This window comes from Crassostrea angulata, chromosome 1, assembly GCF_025612915.1.
Source record: "Crassostrea angulata isolate pt1a10 chromosome 1, ASM2561291v2, whole genome shotgun sequence".
NCBI lineage: Eukaryota > Metazoa > Mollusca > Bivalvia > Ostreida > Ostreidae > Magallana > Magallana angulata.
Genome location: NC_069111.1, coordinates 1,297,458 through 1,311,718, shown reverse-complemented (window position 1 = coordinate 1,311,718; position 14,261 = coordinate 1,297,458). Strand labels below are relative to the sequence as shown.

The 14,261-nt window shown below is 33.7% G+C and overlaps 1 pseudogene; it reads right to left on the bottom strand.

Annotated features, from left to right (window-relative positions):
• Positions 1 to 7,623: 7,623 nt before the first annotated feature.
• On the bottom strand, positions 7,624 to 10,165 carry LOC128156607 (uncharacterized; annotated as a pseudogene).
• Positions 10,166 to 14,261: the final 4,096 nt, after the last annotated feature.

Genomic DNA, 14,261 nt, shown 5'->3' with positions numbered 1-14,261 from the left:
AAAAAAAAATCGTTAGGATAAGAGAATCAACAGTTTTACCAATCCTGTAAATCAAATAAAATGTTTTAGTGTTTAGTGTAAATGGTTATCGCCCTTTTCATGATAATATTTGTAATGGCAAAGTAATTCGACGTGCCTTTTTTAAAAAATTACAATTGAAAGTTTTGCCAAAGCTTTTTTCGAAGATATTGTAAAGTTTAACCAATAGTTAACAAAATTATAATATCTTTTAAAAATATTACAATGGCCATTGCATTGGTGAGAAAAATTCTTAGTTGATTATCAATTTACAGAAATTATATTTTTGCACAGACATTCTTCTAGATTTCAGAGAAGTTTTCAGTAATTCATGGTATTTTATGGTATTAGATCTAATGTGAAAGATGATGTTTTCAACACACTCTTCATTTGTATCAAACAGTTTAGCTAGCCTGACCACCAAAGTAGCAATTGCATAATTCTCTTTCTACGAGTTCTTTTGACGTTAACATATTGACTTCATGACTGGAGAAAAATTGTCTTAATCATGGAAACTAATAATTGTCCGTGCAGAGCTCTGTCGTGGGGCACAAAAAGCGTCAGTACGATTGACTTGAAGGTGACATACGAAGCAAAAATTATTACTGCGGTTCGCAGGGCAAACGCACACCTCTAAGGTGTTGAACACAGCGAGCGCTCGAGAGCTCTCGCCAAAATTCCCTATACCCGCAACACAAATTTTGGCGAGCGATCGCGATCCTCCTTTCTCAACCTTGCTTTTGTTTGTTGATAAATGACATAACATGATTCCTATCATATAGTATTGTTTGATATGATATACCATCGTATTACATGATACGATATTATATAATATAATATTATATTGTAAAAAACTATATATAACAATATGATATTGTATAAATTTCTTTGTATATTATGAGAAAATATTTTATAAAATACTAAATACTTATTTTATTACATAATAAACACAGGCTTTTGGCATATGTGATACAGATGACATCACAAAACTCGTATCTGCCTCCGGGGCTGATACGGATCCGTATCACATCCCTTGCAGAACTCTTCTGCCTTTTTCGTGCTGGCATTTTTGCATTTTTTCAGACAAAAAATAAAACATTTGTTACAGTCGACATTTCTAAGTGCAGTTAAAAACTTCAAATGCTAGCAAATGTTTTGGAGCAGTTAACTTGTAAAACCTGAGGAAATTCCAGTTCTGTAGCTACGCGTTTGTTAAAATAGTTAAATCTCATATTTTTATTTGACCTATGAACAGACTACTTTCACATAATTTTTTAAATCAATTTGTTCAAGTTAATTTTTTTTTAATTTTTTAATTACTAAGTATGTAATAAATATAATAATAGATACCCTTTTTTCCATATCACGACCTATATCAGCCCTCGACTAATATCATCAGCCTTCGGCCCTCGGATTCTCGGGTTGATACTGTGTGTAATATGGAAAAAATATTATTCTATATATATCGTATCACTTGATAAAATATTATATATAACATTATCAAATGATAAAATATGAATATCTAAGATCATTATATATGATTTTCATATGATATGATAAAGGTGGTTTCATAAAGATGATCCCTTATTAAGGTGATGCCTTGTCTCGGTAAGCTTTGTTACATGTGGTTATGTTTTCAATGTCATTAAATGAAACTTTACTAGAACAGATCAGAACAAAACCAACAACTCTTGACATAAAAACACCCCAAAAGAACATTATCAGTAGATCTTTCCACAGAAAAGTAGAAATATTTATTTAGCCGCAGTAACAGGTATAAAGGAAACCAAGAAAAAAATCATTGTTAAATGCTAAAATTACAATGAAATTTTTTTTCATTTTCACTAGAATAGTGGTATATTTCTGTTCCCTGCATACAAGATTAATCACATCTACAAGAGAAGGTTGTCAAGATGAAAAAAATAATGTCTACATACAAGAAAATTAAGTCATTAATATTTTATACAAATTGTTTTTAGCATGGGTGCATTTGGGGCAGTTCCGTGCAGATAATGAACGGTTTACGTTTATAACACTTCTTGTAATAATTAATCTCTCCTTAAACACACCGGTGGCAGACTTCTATCATCTTAATGCAAGTCACTTTTCTATAAATTATGTAAACGTGCAGGGTAATTATGTCAACATGCAACATAATTAAGTTGACATGTAAGAAAATGTTATCATATTCGAATTTTCTGATGTCCCATTTTTCGTGCATACTTTCTTCCTCCTCCACGAGGAATCATAGGGTGCGTTCAGAGTATTTCCAGTGGTACCAATACCAGTTTGCCATTGGTGCCATTGGACCCATACATACTCTGAACGAGTTTTGGGGTACAGATAGTAGGAAATTTACCAATGTTAACAATGGTACCTTTGGTGTACCATTGGAAACACTGGCTGATTATTTAGCGGAAAATGTCAAACCAAGATGCAATATTTTTGCCTTGTTGAACATTTTGCACCAAAAGGATACATTCAAAATTTAAAAATTAAACGATACTTACAAAGTAGAAGTTTGATTGTAATTCTCCGAAGTATGCGTCAGTATTACAGATCAGGTGAGATTGCAAAGCTATTCCCAGAATTCAATCTTAAAAGGTGCTGAGGCCACAAACAGAGACTCTTAATACAGGGTGGGTGCGGCGTGGCACAATTTAATTTTTGAATTCTCCATCAGTATGCGTCAGCATCGAGATCACGTGAGAGATTTAAAGTGTGGCCACAGCACTAAATATGAGAAATGGACTTAGCAATAATGTCCTAATTTCTACTGAAAGCATTAACAATTTTTTTAGTTTACCAAATTTATTAAAACAAACATTTTCAACCTATTGGGTTGAATTGTCACTTGTGGAATATTTGGATAAAATTGACAGTCTAAAATTATCACTATTTACAGTTCTGTGGTAAAACTTATGAAATGATCCTGAGTTAGACCATCCTGAAGCATTCATGATACTGGTGAGCGACATTCCCACAGACTTTGCAGCACTAGTGGCAGCGGAGCGTGTGCTATGTGCACTAAAAATGGTCGTATCTATTGCCAGCGTCTGTCATCCCTTTTTTGATCAGGCGAGCTACCGTTTGACTAGTTACAGCATTATGTGGTTTTCTTATCATCAACAATAACTTAGTTGTATCTCCTCTTATATCTCCTGTTGTTTTTAAGTAAAGTTTCAACAGTGAATATACACACAGAGGTGGACTATCTGAAAACTTTCTTAACACTAAAGGCGCAACTTTTTTTTTTTTTTAAATTATGCTTTATTTCACTTCAACAACAACCAGATATCCCGGGTATTAGGAAAATTGGCATCATTATAATAATAATGAGAATAATAGAACAAAAGTAATTTATAACAGGTTTGTCAAACGCTTTACCATATTTTTAAACAAATTCAGGTTTGAAAAATCTAGCATGATATCCATATCCTTAAATAAAGAATTTTTAACAAATTTTTAAATTTTAATCTATCTTGACACTCGTTTTTTATTCTACATTCCATTTTGAATTTGTATATCTTAAAAGCTATATAAGATATAATTGTATTATAAAACAATACTTTTGGGTTAGTTTCAACATAAAAACCAATTACAACATGTTTCCATTTAACAGTAAAATTTAAAGCATTGTTCAAATTATGCCATATCTGTTTGACATTATCACAATCAAAAATAAGATGTTTAATATCTTCATTTGAGATGTCACAATAGTCACATTTTGCATTTTGCATGGTACATACATGTAAGATATTGTTAAGCAGGTTGTAATTGAATTCACTTAAACGCTTGTCATACATGTTCTTTATCTTATTTGCATAGATGCTTGGCCAATACTCTTTATTTACACAATACTTTCTGCTTAAATAAGATTGATGGCAAGGAGGTTTAAACTTTCTTGACAACATATTTTCGTAGTAAAAATTACATTTTTTCTCTAAGATACAATGAACACCGTTATGAAAATTGAATGTATTTACAAAGTCTGTTCTAGTAAAAACACAGCATTTCATATCAAACAAAATACTCTTTTTCTTAATTACATTTCGAATTATATTATATTCACACAACCAATTGGATTTATTTGACAGAATATCTGAAAATTCCTGTAATGATTTAAACACACCATTTTCATTAAATACATCTTTTACATACAAAATATTACTCGCTATCCAATTCTGAAAACATAATGTTTTGCCCTTGTATTGAAACAAATTGTTATTCAACAATGTCTGTCGTGCAAACTTGATTTCTGATAAATTAGATACATCTATTGTCTTTTTACATTCATTAAAGTAGCTAAATATTTCTTTATAAAAAATGGGCAATTTAGATATTATTGTAAAATTTTCGGTTTTTGTTTCAGACAGTGTGAGCATATAATTCAAATCTATTTTCATTACATTCAAGTAGCTGTTTACAATTTTATTAATGGCATTGGATTCATCAATCAATCGTTTAACCCATGATGCCCTAATAGCCTTTAGTTTTAGCTCTATATCTACTAAACCTAAACCACCATTTTCTTGTTTTCCTATTACTGTTTCTTTCTAAATTCTATCACGTTTATTCCATATAAAGTTAAAAATACTATTTTTCAATTTTTTAATTAAATCGTTTTCTGGAATAGGTAAGATTGAACCAACATATATTAATTTTGATACGGCTAAGGAGTTAACAACACATGTTTTTCCAAAAATCGTTAACTTTCTCTTCTTCCATGATTCAAATAATTTCTCCATATCTTCATAGATTTTTAACCAATTAAAATTATAACATTGTTCTTTGTTATGACCAATAAAGATACCTAAACAACGAACAGCATTGTTGGTAACACTAACATCACAAACTTCTGTGTACCTGTCTTTGAGATTCCCTAAAAGTATGCACTGCGTTTTTTTCTTATTAATTTTTGATCCAGCATGATTGCAAAAATTTTCAACAGTTTCAATTGCCTTTTCTAGTGACTTTATATTTCTCAAAGCTAGAGTTACATCATCTGCGTGTTGTAAATTTTTAATTTCTGTGGATAAGTTATTAAGTTGAATGCCTTTAATTTGATTATTGTTTTTTAGTTTCAAAGATAATATTTCTGCTACGAATAAATACAACAAAGCTGAAATAGGACAACCCTGTCTTATTCCTCTAGACATCGCGCAACTTGAAAAGATGGTCTTGTTTGCTTGAGTAACACATTAAACCTAAATACTATACAATCATCCTCTATATACATATCTCTTATATCTAAACAAGCTAAGGACTGACAACGTTGTCCTGAAACAAAAGCTAATAACATAGTCAACTTAGAGGTCATATCTGGTAAAGACAAACTCTCATTTTCTAACAAACTAAGGTATTCTAACACTATATTTACATCCCAAGTAGTACCATATCTAGGTAAACAAGGTTTAATATTGAATACACCTCTCAAGAATCTTTTCACTAAAGGATGTTGGCCTACAGTGAGATTATCTACAATAATGAAACCTGACAGTGCTGATCTGGGTGTGTTTATAGCACTATAACCACAACCCTCTGTCGTAAGTGATGCTAAAAAATCTAACACATTAGAAATATTAGGTACACAACTGTTACACTGAACTTGACTTGAATATTGAAACCACTTCTTAATGTACACATTGTATTGTTTACATGTGGAGCCTCTCCATGATTTTATAAGAACTGGAATTGATCTTTCCGATAAATCAAGTTTCTTGAAATTTTCCCTGAAACATGGCACACCATCAGATGAAGTTTTCGGGCCAGAGGGTGCACTTGTGTAGGACTGTTTTTCAACTGCAGCATTGTTTTGGATGGCTTCAGAACAAGTGGAGGTTTCACACACATTCTAAAGATGATTGGGTACCAGTTCTGTGTGTCCCATAGAGGCCTTCTGCTTTGTCCATCAGGATTTTTTGACATACTCGGTCGATAATGCTAAACGGAGGAAAAGCATAAAAAGACAAATTAGTCCAAGAAATAGTGAATGCATCAACAAAAGATGCTTCAGGTTCATTTTTCCAACTTACAAAACATTCTAACTGTTTGTTAAGTCGAGATGCAAATAAATCAATATGTGGTTTAAAATATACACTAGTTATAGTTTTAAAAAGTTTTTCATTCAACATCCATTCTGTTTCATCTCGAATCATTCTACTCTCCCTGTCTGCTACTACATTATCAACACCTGGTAGATGTACAGCTGTTAACCACATATTATTTCTTTGCACAAAAGTCCATATTTCTCTAGCTTTATAATTACATGCTGTTGATTTTGTACCACCCATATTGTTAATATATGCCACTGTTGTGGAATTGTCACAATAAATTTTTACATGTTTATTACACAACTCAGCATGAAAGCTTTGTAGTCCAAGAAAAACTGCATGCAATTCCAAATAGTTAATGTTGGGCAAGGACTGTTTTTCTTCAATGGACCAATGTCCCCCTGTAGAGACACCATTGTATTCTGCCGCCCAACCTATTCCTGATGCATCAGTGGTTAGTGTCGCTTGGATACTTTTCTGTCGAATTGGAGCCTTGATGCCACCATTTATTTGTATTGACCATCATTTTAAGTCTTGAAGTGCCTCTGCTGACAGTGTCATTTTTGAATCAAAGTTTCCCTTGTTACATTTAAGAGCTATGGCTTTTTCTTTTTCAAGTATTTTTGTATGCAACAATCCTAAAGGGATTGCTACTGAAGATGAAATAAGGACTCCCACTAGTTCTGCCACTTGTCTAATTTAGTGTGATTTATTTGAACAAAAATTGTGATAAAGATTATTGAATTTCTTTATCTTTTCCGGAGTAAGACTGATTGTCATTGATTTAAAATTCAAAACGAATCCTAAAAATACAATTTCATGTGTAGGTACCACCACTGATTTTTCTTTATTGATCTTAAATCCCAATTGGTCAAATAGATCTTTTGTGTCTTGTATGTTTTTTAAACACTGTTCATAAGTTTCTCCTTGTAAATAAGAATCATCAATGTATGCAACAGACACATGTCCTTTAGATCTAAGTGAAGCATATACTGGTTTTAGGAGCTTAGTGAAAAGTCTGGGTGCACTAGACAGACGATTTGGTAAACATGTGTACTGATAAAGAGTTCCTTTCCAAATGAATCTTAAATATTTTCTGTCAGGATAGGCTACATTCACAGTATAATATGCATCACTTTGATCCACAGAACCCATATAATATCCCGGTTGAATCAATCTTAAAGCTGTACACAGTGTTTCCATTTTAAAATGAGCATACTCAATGTTTTCATTCAGTTGTTTTAAATTCAAGATAACACGATAGTTGCCATCCTTTTTTGGACGGAAAAACACAGTTGAGATATATTCATCATCAGAGTGTAAAGATTTTTTCACCACCCCTTTAGCCATTAACTTTGATAACTCTCTGTCTAGAGCCACAGCCTCTGCAGAGTTGAGTTTAGTTTCTCTCACTGAATATTGAACAGGTGCTGAAGTAAATTCTAATGAATATCCTTTAACAGCATTAAGGATGTATCTGTCATGTGTGATAGTTTTCCACCTGATAGAAATTGACTAATCCGTCCGGCATGTTGAATGTCACCTACCTTCTCTACTTTTGGTGGGACACAGGTTTCTTGGTGTAGTTCTTCTTTGTTTCGTGATTGCTGTGGTGGTAGTTCCGGTTGTAATGCCCCAGCTGGTAATGCTGGGGTCCTCTCCCTAAACAAATTGGGTTTGGATAAGATAAGATAAGATAAGATGTTTATTTGGTACTTAAAGGCCATTGCCCACTGTACATCTAGGCATCATATTTATATGCAACATAAACATGTTATTTACATAATGCATATACATAGAAAATTTGTAACAATACTGTATTGTTTTAACATAGATTGTCATAGAGTTAGCATTTCTTGTCTTATTGACAGACCTTTTTTGATAAAAATTGCTGTACATTTGATGACATTTTGGTCATTGCTGTTAAAAAGATGGTCAATACAAATTGGAACATCTTTTCTTTCTGATGGACAGTGAAATAAAAAATTTCTTTTTAAGTCCGCTAACATTGGACAGTGAAATAGAAAATGTACTTCATTTTCAATTTGTCTTAAATTACAAAGTTGACATAATCTATCCGCACTATCAATTCCCTCAAATCTACCTTCTTCAATACGTAATTTATGTAAGGAACACCTGAAAGAGGCTAATGCCTGTTTTAAGGGGTAGCTTAGAAAGGTGAGGTAACTCTCACATGCAAGTTGTTTTTTGAACATCACATAGAAAGCACACTTTGGTGAATTGTCTAACTTTGAGTTCCAATCCTGTAGGGCACAGTCTCTCACCCTTTGGTTCAATTCTGACATAAAGACCTTTGGATCTCCTGGTCCACCACTTAACCAAACGTCCCCAAAGCCGTAGTGATTTAAGACTGATTTCAATTTAGATACCCAGTTTGGAGTTGAACGATTGCTGCACAAATCCAAATTATAAAGCATCTCGAAACACTGTCTTGGATATCTTGTAGTTTCCATATTTTGTATTTTTAGCCAGTATTTCACTGGTTTTATCATATATATAACATAAAGGGGTAGTCTTCCACATTCTCCTCTAGCCATTATATTGGTAGCTTTTTTGCTTATTCCCAATATCCATTTGCAAAAGTCCTTCTGTACAGCTTCAATCTCTTCGTTGATATCAGTTCCCCAGACTTCTGCTCCATATGTTAGAATAGGAACGATAATGCTGTCAAAAAGTTTAAAACACACCTTGGGATCACGGTTATTCAGGATTTTCAAAGAATGTTTTAACATATTTAATGCTTTTCGTGCCTGTAGTGCCAGTGACTTACAGCATTGGGTCCATTTCAGTCGACAGGAAAATGTGGTACCAAGGTACTTGTAGTAAGACTCAACATCCATAGGTTTCCCATTGAACATCCATTTTTCTGTGCCTGCAATAGCTCCACCTCTCTTGAAAACCACTACTTTTGATTTGTCCATATTTGGCCATTTTGTTGTGTTCTGTGATGTTTTTCATTTTTTCCACCACGTCATCACCAAACAAGTATGCCGTTATTTCAGTCTGACTAGTGAACAATTTTTTGTATTCTGGTTTCATGTTATTTTTTATACATGCTTTTCTGTGCAAAGAAAGTTCAGTGTTACTAGAGGCCAACAAAACCACACCATCGAGCAGATCTTTGGCTGCTTTGTTTTTGTCAAATTTATCGTTAGGTTTCAGCAAGCTATCCACCACCTTGATTACGGGACCAAGTCCTTTCAATAGGGTTTTCTGGATCTCATGAACCTTTACGTCCGTCGACCTCGTAGTTTCGTTCATACAATAGTTCCAAACGAAATCATTCACTCGAGGAAATTCCAACTTGCAGTTTTCTGGCCGTAAATGTTTATCAAACAAGTAATTTTTCTTCGAATCCTCTAATTTGTTGACTAACACCTTATTTACTAAGTCTGCCAATTTTGTTGTCACGGTATCGGAAGTTTTTTCCTCAACAATGTAGTTGGAAACAGCGAAGAAATCTTCGTCATGTTTATCCGAGCTGCCATTTTTGTTTACTAATCTACGTCATGTCCGCCCAAGTCTGAAGGCCCCGCCTCCTTTTGACTGACAGCAGGTAATTTTCCATGCGCGGTCGACTCGCAGCTTATCTTGGCCTTTTTTGCCGCGTTATTAGAAACGTTGTCGGCCTTTCTTTTAGTTGTATTATGTTTTCCAACCGATTCAGAATCACTATCATCTGCCGATTCTTCGTGCACATAAATCAAGTTATTTATTGCGTCCAAGGATTTCTTCATGGCCATCATAGCCTAATTTTGATCTACCATGAATCTTTTGAACATGGATTCGGTAACAAATTCCGTGTTGTGCACACTATCTTGTTCCCTGCACACATCATCTTGTGTAGTTACGTAATCTTCTTCTTTAGATCTTGGTCTCGAAGAATCATCGTCCACCCACTTATGGGCATTTGGTTACGAATAATGTTCAAGCGCATCTCGCTTACGAGAATGCATTGCATTTGTATGCGCATTTTGAGCATGATGCGTTTCCGACTGTTCAATAACTTGGGTTAGAAAATCCCCCAAAATGGCGTTGGAGCCTGAGGAACGCTCCTCGTCCATCATGTCCATATCGTAGAATGGTACGATAAAACAGTTTAGATCTAAAAACTCCTTTCATATTTACCGCAAATGTTCTGCACCAATTTACTATCCAACGAGAAACGCTAAATGTACTAAAAACAAAGGTCTCAAAACAAAGTTAAATTACAGAGCTTAAAAATCCACGACTGATCAAATCTGGGTCAAACTTCGCATTGAATTCTGGGAATAGCTTTGCAATCTCAAGTGATCTCGATGCTGACGCATACTGAAGGAGAATTATAATTTGTGTGCAATAAAGAATTTTTTTCTTACAGTTTTTCTTCTCCCACAAAACGTGTGTATATCTTTGGAAAAACATGACTAGAGCGAGTCAAAACTATACGATTACTTTAATACCATAATATAGACACCGATGATTTTGATACCGTTTGTCCAGGGACACATTTGAGAGTCAATGCTATGGTTAATACCGACAACAATCTAAGTTGCCCCACCCCCTAATGTTACATAGGAACTATTGGTGTTTTGTCGAAACTACATTTGAGAACTTTCGTTGATGGCTGAACGGTTTTAGAACATCTTCAAAAGGAAGTTTTTTTATAGAGTATTTTCTCCTCCTTAAAAAATATTAAGGCCAAATAGATAGCCTTCATCACAATTAAGCAAATAATTGGAGAAAACTTTCAATTTCAAAATGTTTTGGTGCTTTAGATGGCAGTTATATTCCAACCAATGTCCCCCAAACACTTGCAACATGCCTACATATACGGAAAGAAATTTTTTCAGTTGTATTTTTTGAATGTTACAATGCTTAAAGGTTCAGCTACAACAAGGTTTAAGGTGGAAAAGCTGTGAAATTAATCTGTTGCCTTCAGTGCATACAAAATATCCGCCATTTTTTTGACGTCATAAAAAAATTACCATCGCTAACAGAGTTCTAGATCGTCTGCAGAAATGTCTACCCATGGTAAATTTTATCGGCAAACATTGGTACCGTTGTTATACCAATGGTAAAAAAAATTGCCAATGGTAACTTTTGTATGCCAACGGCAGTACTCTGAACGCACCCATATTCTCTTCTGGATCTGGAAAAAGTAAAACTCTAGCGACCATACAGTGCATAAAATGGTGGAATCTGTGTTGTTCTGATGAGAAAGACGGAATCCTTATCGTCCTTTGAGGTAGCACCTTTCTGTAGCAAACTTTTCAGGGTTCTATGTGAGCGCTCGAGTGGGTTAGCTTATGGTCAAACTTCGGGAGTAAAACTTCGCTTTACACTACAGCGTACACAAAACGATGCAAAATCTTTCGCTGTAAGGACGAATTCGTTATCTGAATGTAAGACACGAAGTAGTCCTAGAATGGAGAACAATCTGCTGAAATGGCGATAGTGGGATAGACCGTCGCACGTAATAACAAATTGAGGAAGGTCGTCCATTAGTGTGATAAATGTATAGACTTTGATCTAGGAAGTGGACCAACCAAATTACAACATTATAAAGAACTAGAGCAAAGTTCGTTGCAAAGCAACGGATGGGTCTTCCGTTATTATCGAAAGTAAAGCTAGAAGTCCCTTAAAGAAGCAAAATTCTTAAACCGATAAACATAAGTAACTAAAACAAAAAAGAAAAAATATCAATTTATTCTTGGTACGAGTTAACAAAATCCGAATGATTCCAAGTACGAATTAACAAAAACCTTATCATTTTCAAGAACGGCCTACCAAATACAAATCCGAATGTGTCCAAGGACGACATAACAATTTTCAAATTATTTTAGGTGGCAGGGGATAGTTTTTTTGGTCGAGGATATGTGAGGCAGATAGTGCTCATATATGTGATTTAATTTTTAAGTGGATTTTTAAATTTGCTTAAATTAGTTTGCATGCAGGGGACACATGGTCCCGACTCTTGAGAATTTTTAAACATTTGAGAATAAAACAAGTACAACTTACATATAGCACTATGTAGAAAAGCCAGGGACGGTCTAAAAATTTTCTGAAAAATTGCCCTTTTTTGACATTTTCACGGGTCCAGCATCACGCTTCAGTCCCGAGCAACTGCCATAAACTACCACAGGATTGGTAGCTTAATGTAAACCCATGCAAATAATCGCTAATTGATGGGGGGTCAATCACCTTTTCGAGTGACATTTCCTGTTCTGAACCCACCCTACTTTTCAAGCACAAAACCGAAAGTGAAAATTATGGCCACAGTTTCGCATTTTCATTCCATATCTGATGAATAGTGCTACCAGTATTAAAGTGTCATATATCAATGAAATTGACATGAGCTCCTCTATCCACAAAATGAATGCAATAAATATTCTAGCAATTTATACCCCTCAAATAACCAGCCAAACCTCAGGTTTTCCCTTTATTTCAAAAATTTGACGGGTCTTTCCTTCGAAACTATCCCCTGCCACCTTAGATACGAGTTCATTTCATTTTAAACATAACACTATTTTCTTAACCAAAAATGCGGAATCAAAATTTCCGGAAAAAATCAATTTTTAAAACCATATATCTCTTTAATGCATCGTCTGATTTTAAAACGGATTTCAGTTTTAAATTAAGCTCAACAAGCTCTTTTTTTGCTTTTATGATTAGTTACAAATTATTGCTAAAAAAAGTTATCATAAAGAGACTTTGTAGCCCTACTGGCCCCTAATTTGAGGGGTCAGCTCCTTTTTCTTGATACCAAATGAAAGGTCTTGCAAATATAAATATATTTTGTTCAACAAGTGTTCACAAATTGTAAGCCGTTCTAGAGATTTCCGAACAACTGTGTTTGAAGGGCCGACCCCTCAACTCCTTACCGGGGCCACCAACAAACATTTTTAAGGTATCATATTCTTAAGAAAATTATTCTGAGCAACTTTTATTCTACAATGCTTTTCAAAATATTTCTCCTTTCCTATATAAAATAATGAAGGTGATAGAATATAAGATTAATTTTTAAAATTTCCGTCGTACAATATTAGAATGATTAGTCAGCTGTTATCGCATATATTGATTCATATTTACTATGATTATGATGATAGAAATTTTCCAGCAATTTTACATTAGAATAATTACCTAGCTGTCATCAAATATAATTTACAAGTAAAATTGAATTAATTTTGCAATTCAAGTATCCTCTAATCCATATGATAAGTGTATTAAATCTTCATCATCATCATCATCATCATCATCATCATCATCATCATCATCATCATCTTATCTTAATATCATAACCAATTTGGTAAAAATCATTTTAAGTAAAGAGCTCTGTGTAATTCAAATTTGCTTATTATGCCTAAAGTTGATAAGCTTGCTAAGATCAATTTTTGAACACATCATGTAAATGATTAAAACACATATTTCAAATAAAACCTTTTACACATTACATCAATTCGTTCTCCACTATATTTTCACAAACTTACTCATGATAGTAAGAATAAACAATTTGAGATAAATAGTATTACCTGTATTGCTATACAAACATGATCGAAAAAAATAGTTTTTTATTCAATTCATAACTGATAGAACTTAAATCTAAATTTTTATAACCCTGAAATCCATATACACGTAGTTAACATCTAAAACAGACTATACCGAGTGCTCACTCAGGTTTGAAAAATCACAATTTTAGCTAAGAGGGAATGCGAATTTTAGAATTTTAGCTAAGTGGGAATAAACCATCCTATTGTAGTTTATGACAGTTGCTCAGGACTGGAATGTGGTGCGGGACGCGTGAACGGTAAAGAAGGCAATTAAAAAAAAATGGATATCGTCCCTGGCTATTCAATTTAGTGTTTTATGTAAGTTATACATGTTTTATTCTGAAATGTCTGATAAAATCTCAATTTAAGCAAATTTAAAAATCCACTTAAACATTTGAGTACAAACATTAGCAATATCTACTTCATATTTCCTTGACATAAAGACTGCATTGCAACCTTCATGAAAATGTCAATTCAAAATATGCTTTAAGTTGAACAAGATAGAAATGTAAATGATGTTAAATATGTATGAAATTGGACACTGGCTGAATTACCCTGTCATGAGATTTAGAGGCCAAAATAAAACAGGGTGGTACTAACAAACAATGCACATTTCTGATTCGATTTATCCTTTTAAACC